Source organism: Crotalus tigris, unplaced genomic scaffold (genome assembly GCF_016545835.1).
Source record: "Crotalus tigris isolate CLP2741 ecotype Arizona unplaced genomic scaffold, ASM1654583v1 scf7180000017663.5292952, whole genome shotgun sequence".
Taxonomy (NCBI): domain Eukaryota; kingdom Metazoa; phylum Chordata; class Lepidosauria; order Squamata; family Viperidae; genus Crotalus; species Crotalus tigris.
The window spans coordinates 2,641,513-2,660,455 of NW_024096550.1; the positions used below are offsets into that span (position 1 = coordinate 2,641,513).

At 41.8% G+C, this 18,943-nt stretch overlaps 1 protein-coding gene across 6 annotated transcripts in view; it reads right to left on the reverse strand.

Moving 5' to 3' along the window:
• Positions 1-18,943, reverse strand: part of SLC16A12 (solute carrier family 16 member 12) — a 76,414-nt gene that overhangs the window by 12,200 nt on the left and 45,271 nt on the right. The window contains exon 10 of one of the 6 annotated variants that reach the window (XR_005555873.1): positions 2,241-3,780. The exons of the other annotated variants lie outside the window; for them this stretch is intronic. The gene's annotated coding sequence lies outside the window, so the exon portion shown is untranslated. The remainder of the gene's footprint in view (positions 1-2,240; positions 3,781-18,943) is intronic. 6 annotated transcript variants of the gene reach the window in all.

An 18,943-nucleotide genomic window follows, 5' to 3' on the forward strand; every position in this document is an offset into this window, starting at 1 on the left:
CACCTTGGCCCTGCCTCAGGCCACCACCAGTAGCAGCTCACACAGCTCCATTCGGCCACCGTCACCCGGAGCAGCAGCCCTGCCCAGTACAAAGGCAAAGCGGCCATCTAGCAAGCTCGAGTAGAGGTGGTAGAGCACGGCCACACTCAGCAAGCCAAAGGCCACCCCGAGTAGGGAAAGCCAGATCCCCACTGGTGCCATGGATCCCCAGTCCCAGCTAGGATTGCATGCCTCCCCGTCTCTGCTGGGCGTGGGTGGCCATGACACCGATGGGGATCCGGCTTTCTCCGCTCAGGGTGGCCTCTTGCCTGCTGACCCTGGGCATGCTTTACCACCTCTACGCGGGGCTTCCTAGCTGATCACTTCTTCTCCTTCATGCTGGGCGGGCCTGCAGCTCTGGGCGGCAGCTTAATGGACCCAAGCGAGTGGCTGGCGGCAGCAGCAGCCTTGACGAGGAGTTAAGCACAACCAGGCACCCCCTTGGGGAAGTGGGGCTGGACTGGGTTGGACTGCAGGTCCTGGTGCCCTGGGAGCTTGAGGGCGGGCTGGGTGCTTGCCCTCCTCTGTCCAGGGCTCTGGGCAGCCCACACCACTGCCCAGGAGTCCCCCGCATGGCCCAATAGGGATGCCGAGGCTCTTTCAGTGGACCATGCCCTGGCACCTACCCCAGTCCCACCCCCTCCACCAGAGACCTATGGATCCCCCCACAACCCCACCCGTACCCCCCATAGGTGCTCCGTGACCTGAGCGATGTTGAGCTGGCCACACCCCCCCAGCCATTGACTTTGCTTGTCAAAAAGTTCCAAAAGGTAATCACATGACACTGTGACCATCATAAGTATGAATCAGTTGCCAAGCATCTGAATGTAAATCACATGACCCTGGGGATGCTGCAACATTTATAAGTGTGAAAAATGGTCATAAGTCACTTTTTTCAATGCTGTTGTAACTTTGAACAATCATTAAGTGAACTGTTGTAAGTCAAGGACTACCTATACTTTATCACTTTTTTTCCTTTTTTTGGGGGGGGGGGTCATCAAGTTTTTGATATCTTGCTAGGCGACTGTTGGTACTTCAATATTGCCATATCCTAAAAGTGGTACAATGGGTGAAAAGGTTGAAAAGCCCTGGACTATATGACTTACAAGGTCCCTTCCAATTCTGTTATCCTGTATCTTTTCAATATCTGTTGTGATGAACAATCAAAGCCAGAAATGCAACAACTTCCTCCCTCTCCCCCCCCCTCACACTGTTATTAATTCCTTAACTCATGATTGCAGTCTCTTACTAGATGTAGAAGGGAAAGCAATTGGGTTTCTTTTTCCTAAAAAAAATACTGCTTTCGGTTTTTTTTTTCTCTTAAAACGAAGAGATGAGTAATCAACAGAGCTTGGTCAGAAGAAAAGGAAACTTAAGAAATCAGCAGCTTGTGGGAAAGTGAAACTAAACTTTGCCATGCTGAAGGTAAAATCTGGAGTGGAATCGGTTTCCATTTTTTCTCGTTCTGTTGCATTGCTGTTAAGGGGATCACAGGCAGGGCAGGCTGTCTTTGTCTTGTCCAAGTAAAGAACTGTAAGGATGAGTGAATACATCTTGCCAGGTTTAAGACATGGCATTCTGTAAAACTGAATGGAATGGACAGTGCTTGTTTTTCTTGTTAAGCACAGGGAGGACTGTAATATATCACAAACATCTGAGAATTTTTGTAGGCTCTTCCAGGTAGTCTTCTAGACAGGTAACCAGGAGTTGCAGCTCTATCTTTAATGTAAGGTTACATTAACATCCCTTGCATTTATAGTCCAAGAAAATAAGGAGGATCCTTTCTGAAACATTTGCCACACCCCATTTTTTTCTGTGAGCCCAATTAATTGCACAACATAAAGACAAGAGTTAACCATAGTTTCAACTGGGAAAATATGACTATCCTAGACCAAGGCAAGTCCAAAAACACCAAGGAATTTCTAGAAGCCTGGCACTCTGACAAATTAGCCATTAATAGACACATAAACATTAACAACATCTGTAGACTATGCAAAAGAGGAGCAGCCACTCCACAATGGCTTGAATAAGTTGCTGATTAAAACATCAAGATGGAAGAGAATGAAATCAGGATTTTACACCTTTTTGTTGTTGTTATTGTAATATTTACAAAGCTAAATTTAGGCCTCCCTAGCTCTAGAACAGCTCTGGAGATCCTGCAATACTAACTTTTATATTATCTTGTGGATCATTAACAGTACCTGAAAAGTGTTTGCATTAAGCAAATTTCAATGTGTTATTCTCTTCTGGACAATAAAAACCAGGCTCTTGTTTCAGGCTTAGACTCCCTGATTCCTGTTGGGAAGGATATGTGTGAAGGTATCCAGCATCAATAATGATGAACATTCTCTGATTTTCAATAAATTTGATAGATGGGGAAAATCAACTGGAACTTTTGATGTTGGATAGCTTTTTAGGAAAAAACAGGAAGGTTTCATACTAATTAATTATCCAACAAATTATCCCATCACAATCAAACTTTGAGCTGCTGTGTATGTGTGGGTATGTATACAAGATATGCACATGCATACATATACATTCTACTATAAACGTCTTTATATATAAAGCAAGAATTAAAACAACTACTCTCAGATAAAAGTCAATTCCAATCATAAAATATATGCTAATATTACAGACATTTCTTTCCAATAAAACTGGTGCAAATTTATTACCAACTTATGTTTCCCCAGCAAGAGCAGTAATAGCTGTGTTTTGGACATTATTGCACAAGCCAGTATCCATGCTTGTAAGAACCACATAAAAGACAGTTCAACTCTGTGGCTTTGAGACAGGAAATCAAATTATAAACAGAATTAAATTAAACTCCAGGGCTGCTCAGACCAAGGGGAAATTAGATTCATAAATTCACCAAAGGGATACCAATTTCTTGAATGATCTTCCATTCCAATATTATCATGCTAGTATGAATTATTTTCAGGTGCTTTGCAAAGGAAACCTGAGATGCTTCAGCCTTCCAAATTCCATTTTTATCCGCAGATCCAAATCCAGGTAAAAGGCTTGTTCTTTTCAACAAAAAGGAAGCAAGCCACACTGTCAAACATGGATCTTCAAAACAGTTCCTTGCAAACAATGCTGAGGCATTTCAACAGATTTTTAGAGATAGAGGGAGCCCATCTAAAAATATGACATTAGAGACTTTACTATGCCAACATCATTTGAACCATTTCTGTGGTCCTATTTCAGTGTCTTTCTTTCTTTCCTTTTTTTCTTTCTCTGTGAATACAAGTTGTTTCTAACATTGAGTTCATTTGCCTCACACTACAGTACTGGGATCCCATCACATTTTACAAAATCATCATGATCATTGGAGCCTTTGTTTACTACAGGCTTTTTAATTTGCTAGGAAGACAGAACATTTCTGAATGAAGTCTGTAATTCCTCCCTCGCTCTGTTGGAGAAAAAAAATCAACTATGTAGCAGACTTAGCAATTTAGGCAAAAGGGGAATGTTAGCACATCTGTCATCTTTTGCTGTGGCTGTTTGGCTCCCCAGCCAACAGTTCTTCACTTCTTTGATCCAGTTCTCCAGTTACCAGATAAACTATGGCTCCATTTGTCCAACTTTCTTGTTTGGCCTGAGTGTCTCTGCCCACTGGTCCTGAGGAAGTCGGTGTGATCTTGGCCAGTCGTGCACAGCACAACAGTGTTGAACTGAGTACCATAGAAAAACCACAAAGCAAGAAAGATGCGGTATAGTTGCCAGTTGTATCCACAAGCCAACCTGTAAGTAGCACAGAAGATTAATTTACATATTTGGATTACTTCACATAATTTTGTGAAACAGGGTTCATTGGCAATCAGTTAGCCGGGTTTATACAATGGAAATAAGCTTACAGTGTACACTAGAAAACATGATGTACAAATAATAATAGCAAATGCATACTGCTTTACAGTGCTTTACAGCCCTCTCTAAGCGGTTTACAGAGTCAGCATATTGGCCCCAACACTCTGGTTCCTCATTTCACTGACCTCAGAAGGATGAAAGGCTGAGTCAACCTTGAACTGGTTAGGATCGAACTCTTGACAATGGGTGGAATTAGCCTGCAATACTGCATTCTAATCACTGCACTGTGGGAAAAAATGCACGTGCAGCAAACTGCCGTGCTTTCCCCCCCACAGACCTCATAACCTTTTGATACCCTTTGACCCAATGAAGCAGCCAGAAGATCATCCACTTTTGACTTAATGCCTCACCTACCTAAAGAGATAATATGCTTAAGTTCCTTCCTATCTCTTCCTGCCTTTGTCAATTCTTTCTCCTTTTGATCTACTGTATTTGTTCTTACCTGGTCTTTGATCAGGTAATATGTTACTAGACAATAGTTGCTTACATGAAGACATTTTCCAATGAAGAAACCTTTGTCAGCATTTAATGGTAAAGCCTATGTATGTAAAAAGTATATAAGAAGCAATAAACTCAGAGTTTGTCAAGCTGTGTCCTGTAGCTTCAAATTTCTGCTCAAGACATGCCTGCGTCTTTTTCTTAGCATCTTATATCTGGCGCCCTAAACAGGGACATCCCCCCATGGAGCAACTGGGACAGCCCCCCCCTTCCGAGGAAGCAACAGCCAAGTTACTTACCAGCATCTGGAATAGACCCCTAAGTGCACTTTCGTCCTTTGGGACCCCTCAATGGTAAGTAAGGGTTGCAATCTATCTCAGCACCAGCAGAAACATGTACAGGAACTCAGATTCCTGTTACACAAATCAGGCAGGAAAGCGCCTGAGGCAGACATAAGGAAGCTGGTGGATGAGGTAGGGAAACATTCCCCTTGATATCCTAACTGTGGATGCTTAGGTTACGAGATTGGGAAAAGATAGAGCAAACTTTACATCTTGAATCTCAGGCTCCAGTACAGGTATTACATCAATGGCATCAGTGCCATCAAGCAGTGGAAAAATTTGGTTCAGATGCTTCAGCAGGGCAACAATTAACTACAAGCCCCACACTTGATTAGGATCAAAGTAAAAAACTGTGCCTCTGAAAGCATCTTTAATTGCATTTTCAGCTCCTTCTGAAGAGGCTAATTCTTTTGCCTCCTTATGGCCATCATACACCCCCTTAAGGAAAATATTAGAGGAACAATCTTGAAGTAGAAAAAATATATATGGGGAATCGTCAGAGGAATTTAAAGAAACAAATTAAATCAAAATGTACTCCTCTGCAATGTGTTTTGAACAATGGGAATGTTTTGAAACTTCATGTGGCTGTTAGGTTTAACCCTGTCAGACAATGTCTGGTGGTGCTTTGTGTTGATGTGTAGTGTGTTTTTTTTTTGTGTGTGTGTGTGTGTGTGTATGTTTTCTGAGGTTTTCGCGGGTGTTTGTATGTAGGTCTTTGGTTATTTGGGTTTTCTCCCGCGTAAAATTGGAAGTGTCTTGGTGACGTTTCGACGAAGTCCCATTCGTCATCTTCAGGCTGGGGTTTTCAGCTTCGTGCTTCGAGGAGCAATGTGTAGTCTTAGCTGTTTCTTCCTTTTAACTGCCAGTGGGGGTATGAACTGATTGGGTGGGAGCTTGGCTGTGTTCTGATTGGGTGGAGGTGTGTTCTGATTGGTTAGGGGCTTGGCTGTGCTCTGATTGGCTGGGGGGTTGGCTGTGCTCTGATTGGCTGGGGGAGTGTTCTATTTGGGTGGGGGCTTTGTTGTGCTCAGGTTAGTCTGAGTTGCAGGGGGATTTAAGATGGTGGGCTGCCTTGCTAACAGAATCAGACTCGAAATCACCAACATCCTCTGCACCAGCAAGCCACCCAAAAGCAACTTACCCAAAGAGGAACAGACAGCACTACGTAACCTGAAAGAAGACACCAGCATAATAATCCTACCAGCAGACAAGGGTAACGCCACGGTGGTTATGAACACATCCGACTATCAAACCAAATTAACCAACCTACTCCAAGACTCTACATACAAACCCCTAAACACACCTACCTGGAAAAAACCACCAGATCCAAAATAAAAGCCTCCCCCATTAGCGAAGAGATCCAGCAAAGAATCATTCCCAGAGAGAAATCATCCAGATGCCCCAAACTCTATGGACTCCCCAAGATACACAAAGAAGGAACCCCACTCAGATCCATAGTCAGCTCCATAGGCTCACCTCTACAAAACCTAGCTAAATTTCTAGCCAAACAACTACAGCCCTATGCAGAATCCATCACCTCACACGTAAAAAACTCATTCCAGTTTATAGAGATCATAAAGAAACAAAACTTAGAGCCCAGTGACCTACTCGTGAGCTTCGATGTCATATCCCTCTTCACCCAAGTGTCTATCAAAGAAGCCTTGACAGCTATCCAAAACAAATATAAACCCCCCAAACACATCTTAGATCTGACCAACCACTGCCTATCCAACACATACTTCATCTATAATGGACAAAAATACAAACAAACAGAAGGAGCACCCATGGGATCACCCCTCTCACCTGTCATTGCCAACCTCTACATGGAACACTTTGAAACCCAAGCTCTAGAAAAAATCGGATCACAAACCCAAACTCTGGCTCAGATACGTAGACGACACCTTCATAATCTGGCCACATGGGAAAGAAAAACTGGACAACTTCCTCACACACCTCAACAGCCTACACCCCAAAATACAGTTCACCATGGAAACAGAAGCTAACAACCAACTTCCCTTCCTGGATGTCTTAGTCTACAAGAAATCCAATGGCTCCCTAGGACACACCATCTACCAGAAGAAAACACACACAAACTGCTATCTGCACGCTCTCTCACACCACCACCCAGCACAGATCAACTCTGTAGCCAAGACACTCATCTCCAGAACAAAACGCTTAGCTGACGAACAACACCTAAAAACCGAACTACACACTCTCACCAATGTACTAACATCCAATGGATTCCAAAGAAATAAGATTACAAACCTAATCCAAAAAGAAACCCCCACTAAAATCCAAGACAGAGAACAAGAAAATGGCAAAGCCCTCCTCCCATACATAAAAGGCACCACAGACAGAATCAGCAAGATCCTCCATAAACACAACATCAAAACAGCATTCTGCACAAACAGAAAAATATCCACCATCCTAAGAAACCCCAAAGACAAAATTGAGTTAGAAAATCAAGGAGTATATGAAATCCCATGCATTGCTTGTCCCAACACATACATCGGACAAACCAACAGAAGAATAAGTGCACGCATTGAAGAACATAAGAACTCAGTCAAAAAAGAGGAACCAACATCTTCCCTGGTCCAAACACCTTAAAGCCACAGGACATGAAATTGACTTTAAAAATACCAGAACCATTGCCAAAAGTGAACATTTTAATAACAGAATAATCAGAGAAGCCATCGAGATAGAAAAACGCCCACACAGCATGAACAAACGAGATGATACCTCCCGCCTACCAGCCATTTGGAAACCCGCCCTTATTGACAAACGACTCCCTAACACAAAGAATGACACCAGACCGACACTCACAAAAACCACACAGGATGTCACCACCACACATCCACGCAAAAAGCAAACCCAAACCCACAGCGATGATGAGGCATGACCACAAACCAGAAGCCAGACCACAGCTGCATCATTAGCCACTTTAAACCCCTCCAATCCATACATGAAGCAAACTGACACCCACCATAAAGATGAGGCATGACCACGAACGCGAAGCCAAACAATAGCAATGCAGCCCATCATCTTAAATCCCCCTGCAACTCAGACTAACCTGAGCACAACAAAGCCCCCACCCAAACAGAACACTCCCCCATCCAATTACAGCACAGCCAACCCCCCATCCAATCAGAGCATAGCCAAGCCCCTAACCAATCAGAACACATCTCCACCCAATCAGAACACAGCCAAGCTCCCACCCAATAGTTCATACCCCCACTGGCAGTTAAAAGGAAGAAACAGCTACGATCACACATTGCTCCTAGAAGCACGAAGCCAAAAACACCAGCCTGAAGATGACGAATGGGACTTCATCGAAACGTCGCCAAGACACTTCCAATTTTATGCGGGAGAAAACCCAAATAACCAAAGACCTACGTGTGTGTGTGTGTGTGTGGTCACTCAGAACATTATGCTTGGGCTTGGGATGGTGAGAAAAATAGGAGATGATTAAAGGGCACCTATAAAAAAAACCACTTTTGGTTGGAATCATCTCATGATTTTTCTCACTTCTTGCAGGACAAGTCATATGTTTAAATAAATGTTGTTTTAATAATATTTGTGTATATGTTTGTCTGTGTTGTTCTATGTTATTTCCAAGACTTGGAAGAGGGTCAAAACCCTCTCTGATAACATCACACAAAAAGGCCTTATTTAAAAATAAATAGTTTGCCTGGAGAAAGCATGAAATGAAATATTTGTATGTGGAATTGTTTATACAAGCAATTAGAATGAAAATAAATGAATTAATTTGTTGATACCTAAGTGTGTGTGTTAGCCCTCAAACCCCACCCCCCACCCACTCTCTACCAGGCTGTGAAAGAAATAGAAAACTGCAGATTTTATTGTTGTAAAGTAATAGTAAGTGTTTGCATGAGAAGAGTCCCATGGAGAATGTGTGAGAGAATTTATGGAAAATGCATGTGAAGGAGAGAAAACTATTTTTTAGTGGTGAGAAGTTTGTAACAAAATTTTTTCCTGTCTCTTTTGTTTTTCAACTGGCTGTGTTGCTTTAAGAGCAAGAGAGACAGAAAGAAAGAAGAGGGGGGGGGATTGTTCGTTTTAACTTTTTTTCCTCTCTGCTTAGAATTCCAGTTTGCGAATGAAGATAAATTTAATGCACACTCTTGCAGTTTCAGATTACAAAGTTTTACTTGAAAGAGGAGACAGTAATTGGGGGGGGGGAAGTGTTGAGTTAAATTGTTTAGTTAGACCTATATATCCATCAACCAAAAGAAATGACTCTGAATTATGTTGCTTAAGATTTGTAAATGTTTAACCTACTTAATGGAAATTTGTTTCCATCTGAATGGTATTTGATTAGCTTGGAATTTAACTTATTGACCAAAGGAAAACAACCTGGAGATCTCATAGTAGTTCCACTTGCAGCATTTACCACAGTTGAGCAAATTAAGTACTTGAGTACTCAATTTGTGGACAGAATTCCACATAAGAATTGTCACTTAACACTTTTGATATTTCTTCCTAGTAAGCTACTTAAAGGAGTATTAGCTGTGTTAGAAGCGCAAAAAGTATATTGTATTGAATGGCTTTACTTATCCCATTCCAAAATGTTTTATCTTTTATCCAAGTTGTTGCTGAAATAATAACCTTAGGACACAATTGAGCTTGTCCTTGAAATGGGACTGATTTAATTAATATTGTTCTTCCTATCCCAAAATTTGATTTTCAATTTTATTTTCAGAATAACTTATCTCTTTAATATATACCATGTGCACAGTGAAATCTGAACACCAGAGGCAGCAAAAATAATACTTCACTTAGCACACATAGCCAATTTAATCCCTCCTCTAGATCCTGAAGCTGAAATCCTACTCATGGTGGGAAGAGACGCCCCAGAGTCCATTGGCTCCGATGAAAGAATTAAAGGTCCACCAGGAACCCCAGTAGCCATTAAGACAGAACTCGGATGGGCCATAGGAGGGACGGTTTGTGTTGATTAATCGCAAACCCCAACCCAGGTGAGCATCTAAAAAATCTCCATTCCCAGTAATGGAACAGCACCTCACCTAAAACCACACCTAGAACACTGCACGCTTGTGACAACCAAACCTGTTTTGGAAGCAACAGTGTTCCAGACAAGCAAGAATTGCAACAACTTAGCTTTGTCCATAGAGGACAAACAAGACAAACAACATCTCCAAGACTGGAAGTCATGGAGCGTACTCCCAAGATGTCTCCAAAGCATGCAAGTGCAGTGCATGTATGTCTCCAGCTCACCCGCCGCAGTGCAGAAGAATTGTACGCTTCCTTAAATGTGTCTACGAAGGTAAATGCAACCTTAAGATGTGTCACAGTCCACAGCGGGGAGAGCCACACGTACGTCGTCTTATTTGCAACCATAATATACATCAGAGTCTACAGCGGGGAGTGCTGCAGTCTCGGTGTCTTCTTTGAAAAGCGAGACTAACAATGCAAGAAGGCCACACCATACCAAGGTTAGAGCTACGAGGTACCACTTTGGCTGTAAAGCTCACCAACTCGACAGCGAAGACGTTGTGCCTTGAACTACAGTCTACCACTTTCTATGCAGACAGCAAGGTGACGTCAAGCTACATCTGCAAGCAGACATTTCTACATCTATGTAAGCAACGGAGTGAAAAAGATTGAAACATCTTTAAGCCCTGAACAGTGGCAACATGTGCCAACAAATAAGAACTTTTGTTAACCAAGTGAAGTGGCCCAACCTTGCCACACAGTTAACAGAATTGATCTGGCTAGAAAGTCTTGAGTTCTTGGCCTGTCCAAACAGACAGATGCCACAGAGACCAAAATGTTATGCACCTCCAGCTTCAGATCAAAGTGCCAACCTTCAACCTCAGACACCCAGTAAACATCAACCAATCTGCTTCAAAACCCTGTCTAAGCGGAGACACCTGAAATTAGGCATAGTTTTGATTGTTTTGATCACTTGTCTTAGCATCCCAAGAATTAGCCTTGTAGGAGCCTGCAAGGACTTACTGACTATCGAAGATATTCGTCATGATCCGATGATTGACAAATATCTGAAGGCCAAAAATTGCCTTCCCCATGCATCTCACATGGGTGAAGCGTGCATAGGCGAAGCGTGGGAGCACATGATTGGTGCACCCTGTGAAATCATGGACTCTATGTCGTTAAAGAAACCCACACCCACACATGAAGTCCTCACTACCCTGATGACAATAGTAGCAGCCATCTTCAATACTCCATCGGTGGTTCCAGACCCTTTGGTTCTTGAGTATCCTGAGTCTTCTGCAGCAGCTGTTGTTCCTGATTCTTCAGTTCCAGCTGTTGTTCCTGATTCTTCAGCTCCAGCTGTTGTTCCTGATTCTTCAGTTCCGGCTGTTCCTGAGTTTCCAGCTCCAGCTGTTCCTGAGTTTCCAGATGTTCCTGATTCTTCAGCCCCAGCTGTTCCTGTATTTCCAGATCCAGCTGTTCATGTTTTTCCAGGTTCTTCGGTTCCTGAGTATCCTGTGAATCCAGTTCCCCTTGTTCCTGAGAAACTTTGGGTTCCAGTTTTTCTGTTCAGGATTTGGTTCGAGTTTCCTTTACAGGAAGAAGACCTTGTCTCGCTGGGAGACAAGACCGCATACCAGAACTATTGGCCCATGGGACTTGCGCACCGGGCCCACCCAGCTGATGAACTAGTTTGCCAAGCTAAGGTCCAGATTGAGAAGCCACGTGAGTCAGGTCGTGACTCAAAGACACTTGTACCAGGCCGATCACCGATTTGGTCCCGTTTGCTGATGAAGACTGAACCAGATGATCAAACCTCGAACTATGTATTGTGTCTATACATTGTTTGATGTCACACTTGCTTATTTTTTGTGTAATTGTGCATATTTTATATTTACCAATAGTTATGCATATTTGATACCAAGTTTTTACTTATTTAGTCACAAGTTAGTTAACAATGAGTATTGCATGCCTTAATGCTATGTTTTTTGCTATTTCAATTAGTTAGTAGTAGAAATATAAATTTCCACGCGGGGAATATTCTGAATCATATAGCTCTATGTAACCTCGTATAGCTCTATGTAACCCTAACTAGAGAGCATGTATCAGTATGTCAGTGGGAGGAGTTTCTAAAGGGCATTGGGAGATTTCCTGGACACAAGCCAGATTGGAATGTCTGTCTGAAAGAAGCATGGGCCATCAGATGTCACCACGATGAGCCTGCACCGTTATAAAGATGGTATGGAAGAGAGCATCATTCTTTTACCTGTAGGAACGGACAAAAGATGTATTTTCCAGAAGTAACAACACAGCATGAATGCAAGTAATCTTTGTAATCTTTCTGATTGAAATATTTTTTTTTTGTTATGAAACCATTTCTACTGAGTTATCTATCTGACTTGATTTAAAGAAGGCATTTTTAACTCAGAGTCAGAATAGCTAGAATGTCTTTCTTTCTAAAACTTAGGGAAGTGTATAAACTCAGCCAGCAGATCTTGAAAATATAAGTTTCCTTATGATTATCCTTGCAAGAAAACTCTATCCTAAACTATTAAATGATGTATACATTCATATTCAAAGCCTAGTGACACATCCATTCAATAGTCTGGACCCTGATACTCTTTAGAAGGGCTCTGAAGATGGATGTTCCCTTGGATGTTAGGACCAGAGTATTGATGAGCATATCCTGCAAGGTGTGACATATAGTGGGGCTCCCCAAAAATGAATGTTGTCTTGCTGGGACTTTTGTTTTCCTTTCAGTGGGATTTATCATATCCTGCATTTATTGCTATCCCCCCATTTTTGCAAGTTGAGCAGCCTTATAAAGACCTTAATGAATGGCTGAAACATCTTTCCACAGGACCAAAACATTTCATTTCTCCATTCCACCATGTCCAGCTTTCTTCACATTCATAACGTTCAGCTGCAAAGGCAGATTATGTTAGAGGGGAGTGGACCTTCCCAAGATGGGAAACTAAAATGGCCCAGTGGCTACTTATTCTCCTGCACACTTTTATTAGCCTCTAATTTTCTAGAAATCGGAACCAAATTGCTCGCTATAAAATACTCTGAGATGATAAAAAAAACCAACAAAAAACAATCAGTGGTGTCCATGTATGGGCAGGCAGAATTGTGATGTGGAGCCAGTCCTTTTGAAGATCTGCTGGATTTAAGCAGACATGGGATTATAGTGTAACCTTTCAAATAGAGATTTCATCCAATGTCTGTCCATCATCTTGCTGGTTTTTACCTCACCTCCTCCACAGCTTCTGCTGACCCTTTTCATAGATGTGTTATTAGAACTACGAATCCCAGCATCCTTCATCATGCCCTATGCACAAGGAGTATGCTATTCTGAGAACTGGTGATTGGTACCTGAAAGTCTGCTGATTCTGCCCCCTGCGTCTAAATGCTCTCTTATATAACATAAACAGTAGGAAAGGACCTGCTGAATCGACATAATTTAAGTGTGATGCATACTTCTGATTATCTTGGCAGAGTTTCAGGGCTTTGGCACAAACATTTAGTTTAATTTCCTTTTTGGAAGAAAAGAAGGCATTCAGTGCAGCAAGCCTTGACAGAACATTAAAAGGATTATGAAGAAAGAAGATATACAAAAACTCTTCTCTTCTACTGTAATCAAAAGCGGAGATGGATCTTCTTCCAGACTTGTGTGGCTTTGTAGTGCTGGGGGGCGGGGAGTGAAGCAAAGTGGTGGCACACATAGACACAAGTGGAGACAACCAGGAACAGCTTTGAACCAGTTTGAACCATGAAAAAGATTTGACTGCTTTAACAAAGACAGACTGCTCTGTTGTTCCAAAAGACCTCATTTGAAGGAGTTCATAGATTCAGAAAACAGAAAATGACTTTGGCAATGAAAGAATGAAAAAGAGTCTATCTATGGTAGAAAGTAATACAACTGTTCATAATATTTCAGATTCATCAAACTCCTTCAAGTACTGCTCACAAAAGAGCAACAATAGTGTGTTGTTCCTTTTCTGTACAGTATTTTCCAGACTGCCGGAGAAAAGAACACTCTGCCCTCTGGTGTTGAGTTTATGAGAAATCATATTTTGATTATTTTGCCCAAAAAACTGAGCATCAGTATGTTTTTGGATCTGTTATTTCATGTGTGTTCATTTATAAATCCATACAGTCAGTTGTGTATTATTTTAAAAATCCCCATAATATATTCATATGCGTAGGCAGCTTCAGAGATTCATGTGGTCCACAAAGTTCTCTCAGTATCTTGGTGAAAATCAAAGATGGAATTGTGGTATAGCCTTTCAAGTAGACTTTACATAGTTGAAAATGGAAAGAAATTTTTCCTTCTTAGTCCCTGAAAATGTGGGATAAGACATTCATGACTTCACTTAATTCATACGGGATAGAGATGTACAACATACTGATGATACCTTACTTGTTGGGGCCATACAGACTCACCAAGTAGCCTTATGTAGATATTAGAAAGGAGAGGAGAAAGTGCTGAATCCTGTGGCACCTCACATAATAGGGGCAAAGGACCGGATCTTTCCTCCCCAATCATCACCAACTTGAATCAACCCTGAGGAAAGGAAGTGAACCAGCACAACACGTGCTCCCCACCCCCAATCTCCAAATTTGATGATACTGAAAGCCACTGAGAGGTCAAGTAGGGCAAGGATGGATGCATAACATCCCATGCCAGTGGTCATCCATGGGTATGATCAATGCGTTTCCATCCCATATGCAGATCTGAATCCTGACTGGATATCCATTTTTCATGATTGCTCTAACCACTACAGCATTTGCCCATACCAAAAACACATTAATTTTTTTATTATTATTTAACAGTGTTAAATTTTTATCCCACCCATCCCAAGATTCAGAATGATTTACAATAAGAGCAATAAAGTAAAATCAGCCAATCACTATTATCCATCTTACTAGCTAGAAAACCAAAAATAAATATACATGTAACACAATGAACCAATCTGGACACCAAACCAGGCAGCCAACAGCCTAAATCTCTAAAGATCAAACACATCCAACTATAACACAAATAGCTGATCATATTTCTAAAAGCCAGAGCCAATCTGATCTTGAGAGGCTGCTATTGACCAACTGGGAATTCACATTAGAGAACAGCTGCCTCCTGGATTCTTTTTGGTTCAATGCACACAGGGTGGGAACCTGAAACAACAAACTCTGAAAAATGGAGCAAAGTGAAAAGTTTGTGTTTGGAGGGAGCCTCAAATGGTTAATTACATCAACCCTTTGAATTGCATTCAGAAACTGACTGACAACCAATAAAGCATAGCACCACCATCTTTTACATCAAGTCCAACCTGGCTGGTGGATGAGGATACTGAAGTAGACAAGTTTTTCCCCTTTAAAAAAGACACATTATAGTGTCTGTTGAATGAAGTAATCTATTTGCTGGAGATCAGCAGTCTTGGAGAAGAGGAATCAAAAAGAGAGATAAGGAAGAGGTCCGGAAGAAATTCTTCCTTGTGGGCAGTAGATTGTGAGGTACTAAACCACTGGCAGAACTGATGTCCTGTTTTAAGCACTGCTTCTCATTGGCTGATGTGCTGATCGTGGTCATCATGCAAAGCTCCCATCATATTTCAAAAGGTTTTGGTGAAAGGTTGTTAGTCCAGTAGGCTTGCCGATGGGCAATAGCTCAGTGAGCAATAGCTCCCTTTTCTTGAGCATCTCAAACATGGTGATATTTTGTCTACATGTACTTTATTTTCAGAAGCAGTCTTCTCCATCTGGGAAAGTTGGACACATCCTGATTGTCTTCAACAACACTATTGGCTTCGGTTCATCAATCCCAAAATCTATTAATGCAACCTCACATCCTGTGACACACTTGTTCTGCATATACAAATATTGTTCACTGAAGCAGAACTGACTTCTTTCTACCTGTCCAGCTGATTTCCCCACCTCATACACAAACTTCTCTACAAGAACTCTGTCCACTTATGGACTTACCACCTGTTTTCTGTCCAAGGGACAGTCTGGGGCACTTGTTGACTGGTAGTTTGGAGTCTAGGTGTGCAGAATAATAATCACATTTCATGTATTATATAACTGCCCCAGGCTCTTGGCTGTTACTGGTATAATCCTCTTTCTACATTGGATTCCAATTGATGTGGCAGTTTCCCGCCCTGTCATTTTGACTATGCATAGGAGTGTGTACCTGTGGTTCTTATGGAGTGCTTTCATCTTCTCTTCTAAAGCTTTTCTTCATTTCTTAGATTCAGAAGCTGACATGTCTTCCTATCAGCAGGGCTCTTTCATTTGCTCTCTCTTGGCAAGATAGGAAAGCCTTATGGGTTGATCCCCTTTGTTGAATCTCTCTGAATGCCTGCAATGTTCAATTTCCCCTTCTGGTTCTGACTGCCATCAAACTCCAGGCACAGATCAAAAGCTCCTTTGATGCCTATGCTCTCGATTCCTTCATTGCTCATCTGGACACGTGGAACAAGATCTGACACTTCAAGTTATTTTGGTTTTCCCTCTCATCAAAATAAGCAATGCTGTATATTTGAATAATTTGGGTGGTGATATCTACAATTCTTGCATGTAGCAAATATCCAACCAGCATTCTATCCTCACATCTGCAATTCAGTTTAGTTCTCTTCTTTTTTGGCACATGGGCAAACCTTAGAACCAAATATTCTCTTGTATTGTAATCTAAGCTGAATTTACTTCCATGACATAATTTGTATAATAGTATCTCTGCACCTTGACTGGGAATCTGTTTTGCAGCTAGATAGCTGTATTGACTATGTCTCATGAGGACAAGAAGCAATGGATAGAACCAACCTAGAACGAAGGAGAAATTTCCAGAGAGCAAGAACAATTAACCAGTGAATGGCTTACCTTCAGAAGTTGTAATGTAGATGCTCCATAACTGGAGGTTTGTAAGAAGAGATTGGACAGCCATTTGTCCAGAATGGTATAGGGCAGCGGTTCTCAACCTGTGGGTCGAACGACCATTTCACGGGGGTCGCCAAATAACGCAGTCCGCCATTTTTTCCCCTTTTCCTTAGCTGTGCTACTCCCTTTTATTCTATTGGCTTTTGAAAGCCAATAGAATAGACTCTCTTGAATAGAGTCTAATTCTATTGGCTTTCAAAAGCTAATAGGAATTGTCCAGGCTGTCTCTGCCCTGCTGAGCCCACCAAAAACCCCAGTCTGCAAACGGTGCTGCAAGTTGTCTGCAGCGAAGGCGAGCTGTCTGGAAGCTTCCACCCCTCCCTGCTGAGCAACTACTAAAAATGTAAGTAAAAAAGGGCCAGGGGTGGGAGGTGGGAGGCCGGCGGGCACAGGGAGGGTTGCTGGCGCGCGTGGGGCCCGGCGGGTTCCTTACCTCCCTTGGACTGGGCCAGCTGGTGGCCCAGCCAGTGGTCAGCCTGCGCCGTCGCTGCCCCTTGCCAGCTACGCCTCGGCCGGCACAGGGGGCGGCACCACGCATGCGCGGCACTCCCGGGCAGGGAAAGTCCTCGACTTACGACCGGTTGGGTAGTCCTCGACTTACGACCAGTTGGGGGTCGTGGCATTAAAAAGGTTGAGAATAGGGTCTCCTGCTTGCATAGGAGGTTGAACTAGAAGACCTTCAAGGTCCCTTCCAACTCTGTTATTGTTACTGTTTCTGATTTATTTGCTAGTTCTGCATCCTGCATCTCTTAATTTTTATTAAGACAGCAATTTTACTTCATTGCTTTGAATTATGTTTTGGGAAATAGAGCCTACTAGACTAATGTACAGTCATTAGTTCTCTCAAGTACTTTTGGATTTGTATATATTCACCTCTATTATCTGTGCATAGAATTTGGGATTCTCTGATAAGTTAGTTCTCACCAAAGACATATATACTTTGAACCTTGCCAGGACTTAGGAAATGCAATCATTTGTAAAAGACAAAATGTATCTGTTTCTGCCTGATATAATTATTTGAATAAACAAAGTGTATCTGCACCAAGAGCTGGGCTGTTCCTTTCAAATTGCATTGTTTGCCACTGACTGCCAGAAGGCACCACATAGCTTCATTCTAGTGTTGGGTCTTGTCAGGCATAAGGAGCCTCCTTTATTGTTATTAATTATTATTTACATTTAATCAGATTTTATATATTGTATGTTCAACAGGCATTGTACTTGATGACTATACAGGCAGTCCTTGACTTACAACAGTTCATTTAGTGACTGTTCGAAGTTACAACAGTACTGAAAAAGTGACTTATGACCATTTTTCATACTTACAGCCATTCCAGCATCCCCATGGTCCCGTGATTTACATTCAGATGCTTGACAACTGACTCACATTTATGACAGTTGCAGCATCCCAGGATTATGTGATCCCCTTTTGCAATCTTCTGACAAGCAAAGTCAATGGAGAAGCCAGATTCACTTAACAACGGTGTTACTAATTTAACAACTGCCATGATTCAGTTCACATATGTGATAGGAAAAGTTGTAAAATGGGACAAAACTCACTTAACAAATTTCTCAGTTAGCAACATAAACTTTGGGCTCAGAGATATGTTGTTGTATGGAGAAGATGGATAGAATATGTTCAGAAGAAATATGGAACTACAAAGTTTCATTTATTTTATGAGTAATGGATTTGTTTATAAAAGTATGATGTTAAAGTTTGAAGAGAGTTAAGGGTTAGTATGATTTTGGTTATTGTATAATTAGTAAACTTAAGTAGATTATGTTTAATATGTTTGTATAACCCTGTACTTGGCTCTGGGAAGTTGGGGGGGGAGGTGGGGGGAGGATGGGTTGGAGGTTTTATAGGTCAGATAAGTAGAAATAGTTTTATTGTATATAATATTGATGTTTCAGTTTGGAGAGAGGAATTGCTCGGTCATTTCCCCTGGACTGCATCCGGAGTGAGGAGATAGGAGGAAGCGGAGAAGTAAGTAGGAAGGTTGAGGAGAAGGAGGAGAGGGGGAGAGTGAGGAAGAAGAGGGAGAAAGAGGGAAGTGAGAGAAGAGGTTAGAGGGTGGATGCGGTTTGGGGGGAAATGGGTGAGCAATACCGAAAGTTGTGTGTATAAATTTATTTTATTCTTTATCTGAAGTACTCTTTATGAATGTAATGAAAAATCGAAAATAAAATTTTTTTACAAAAAAAAAATGTGGTTGTAAGTCGAGGATTATCTGTATTGCAATGCATTTATCCTTACAGCTATCTTTGGCCTAGCTGTTAGTAGCTTATAGGAAGAAAGTCTATTGATACTATGGAGATACATCTTTCTTTTTTTTATTCATTTGAATTCTTAAACT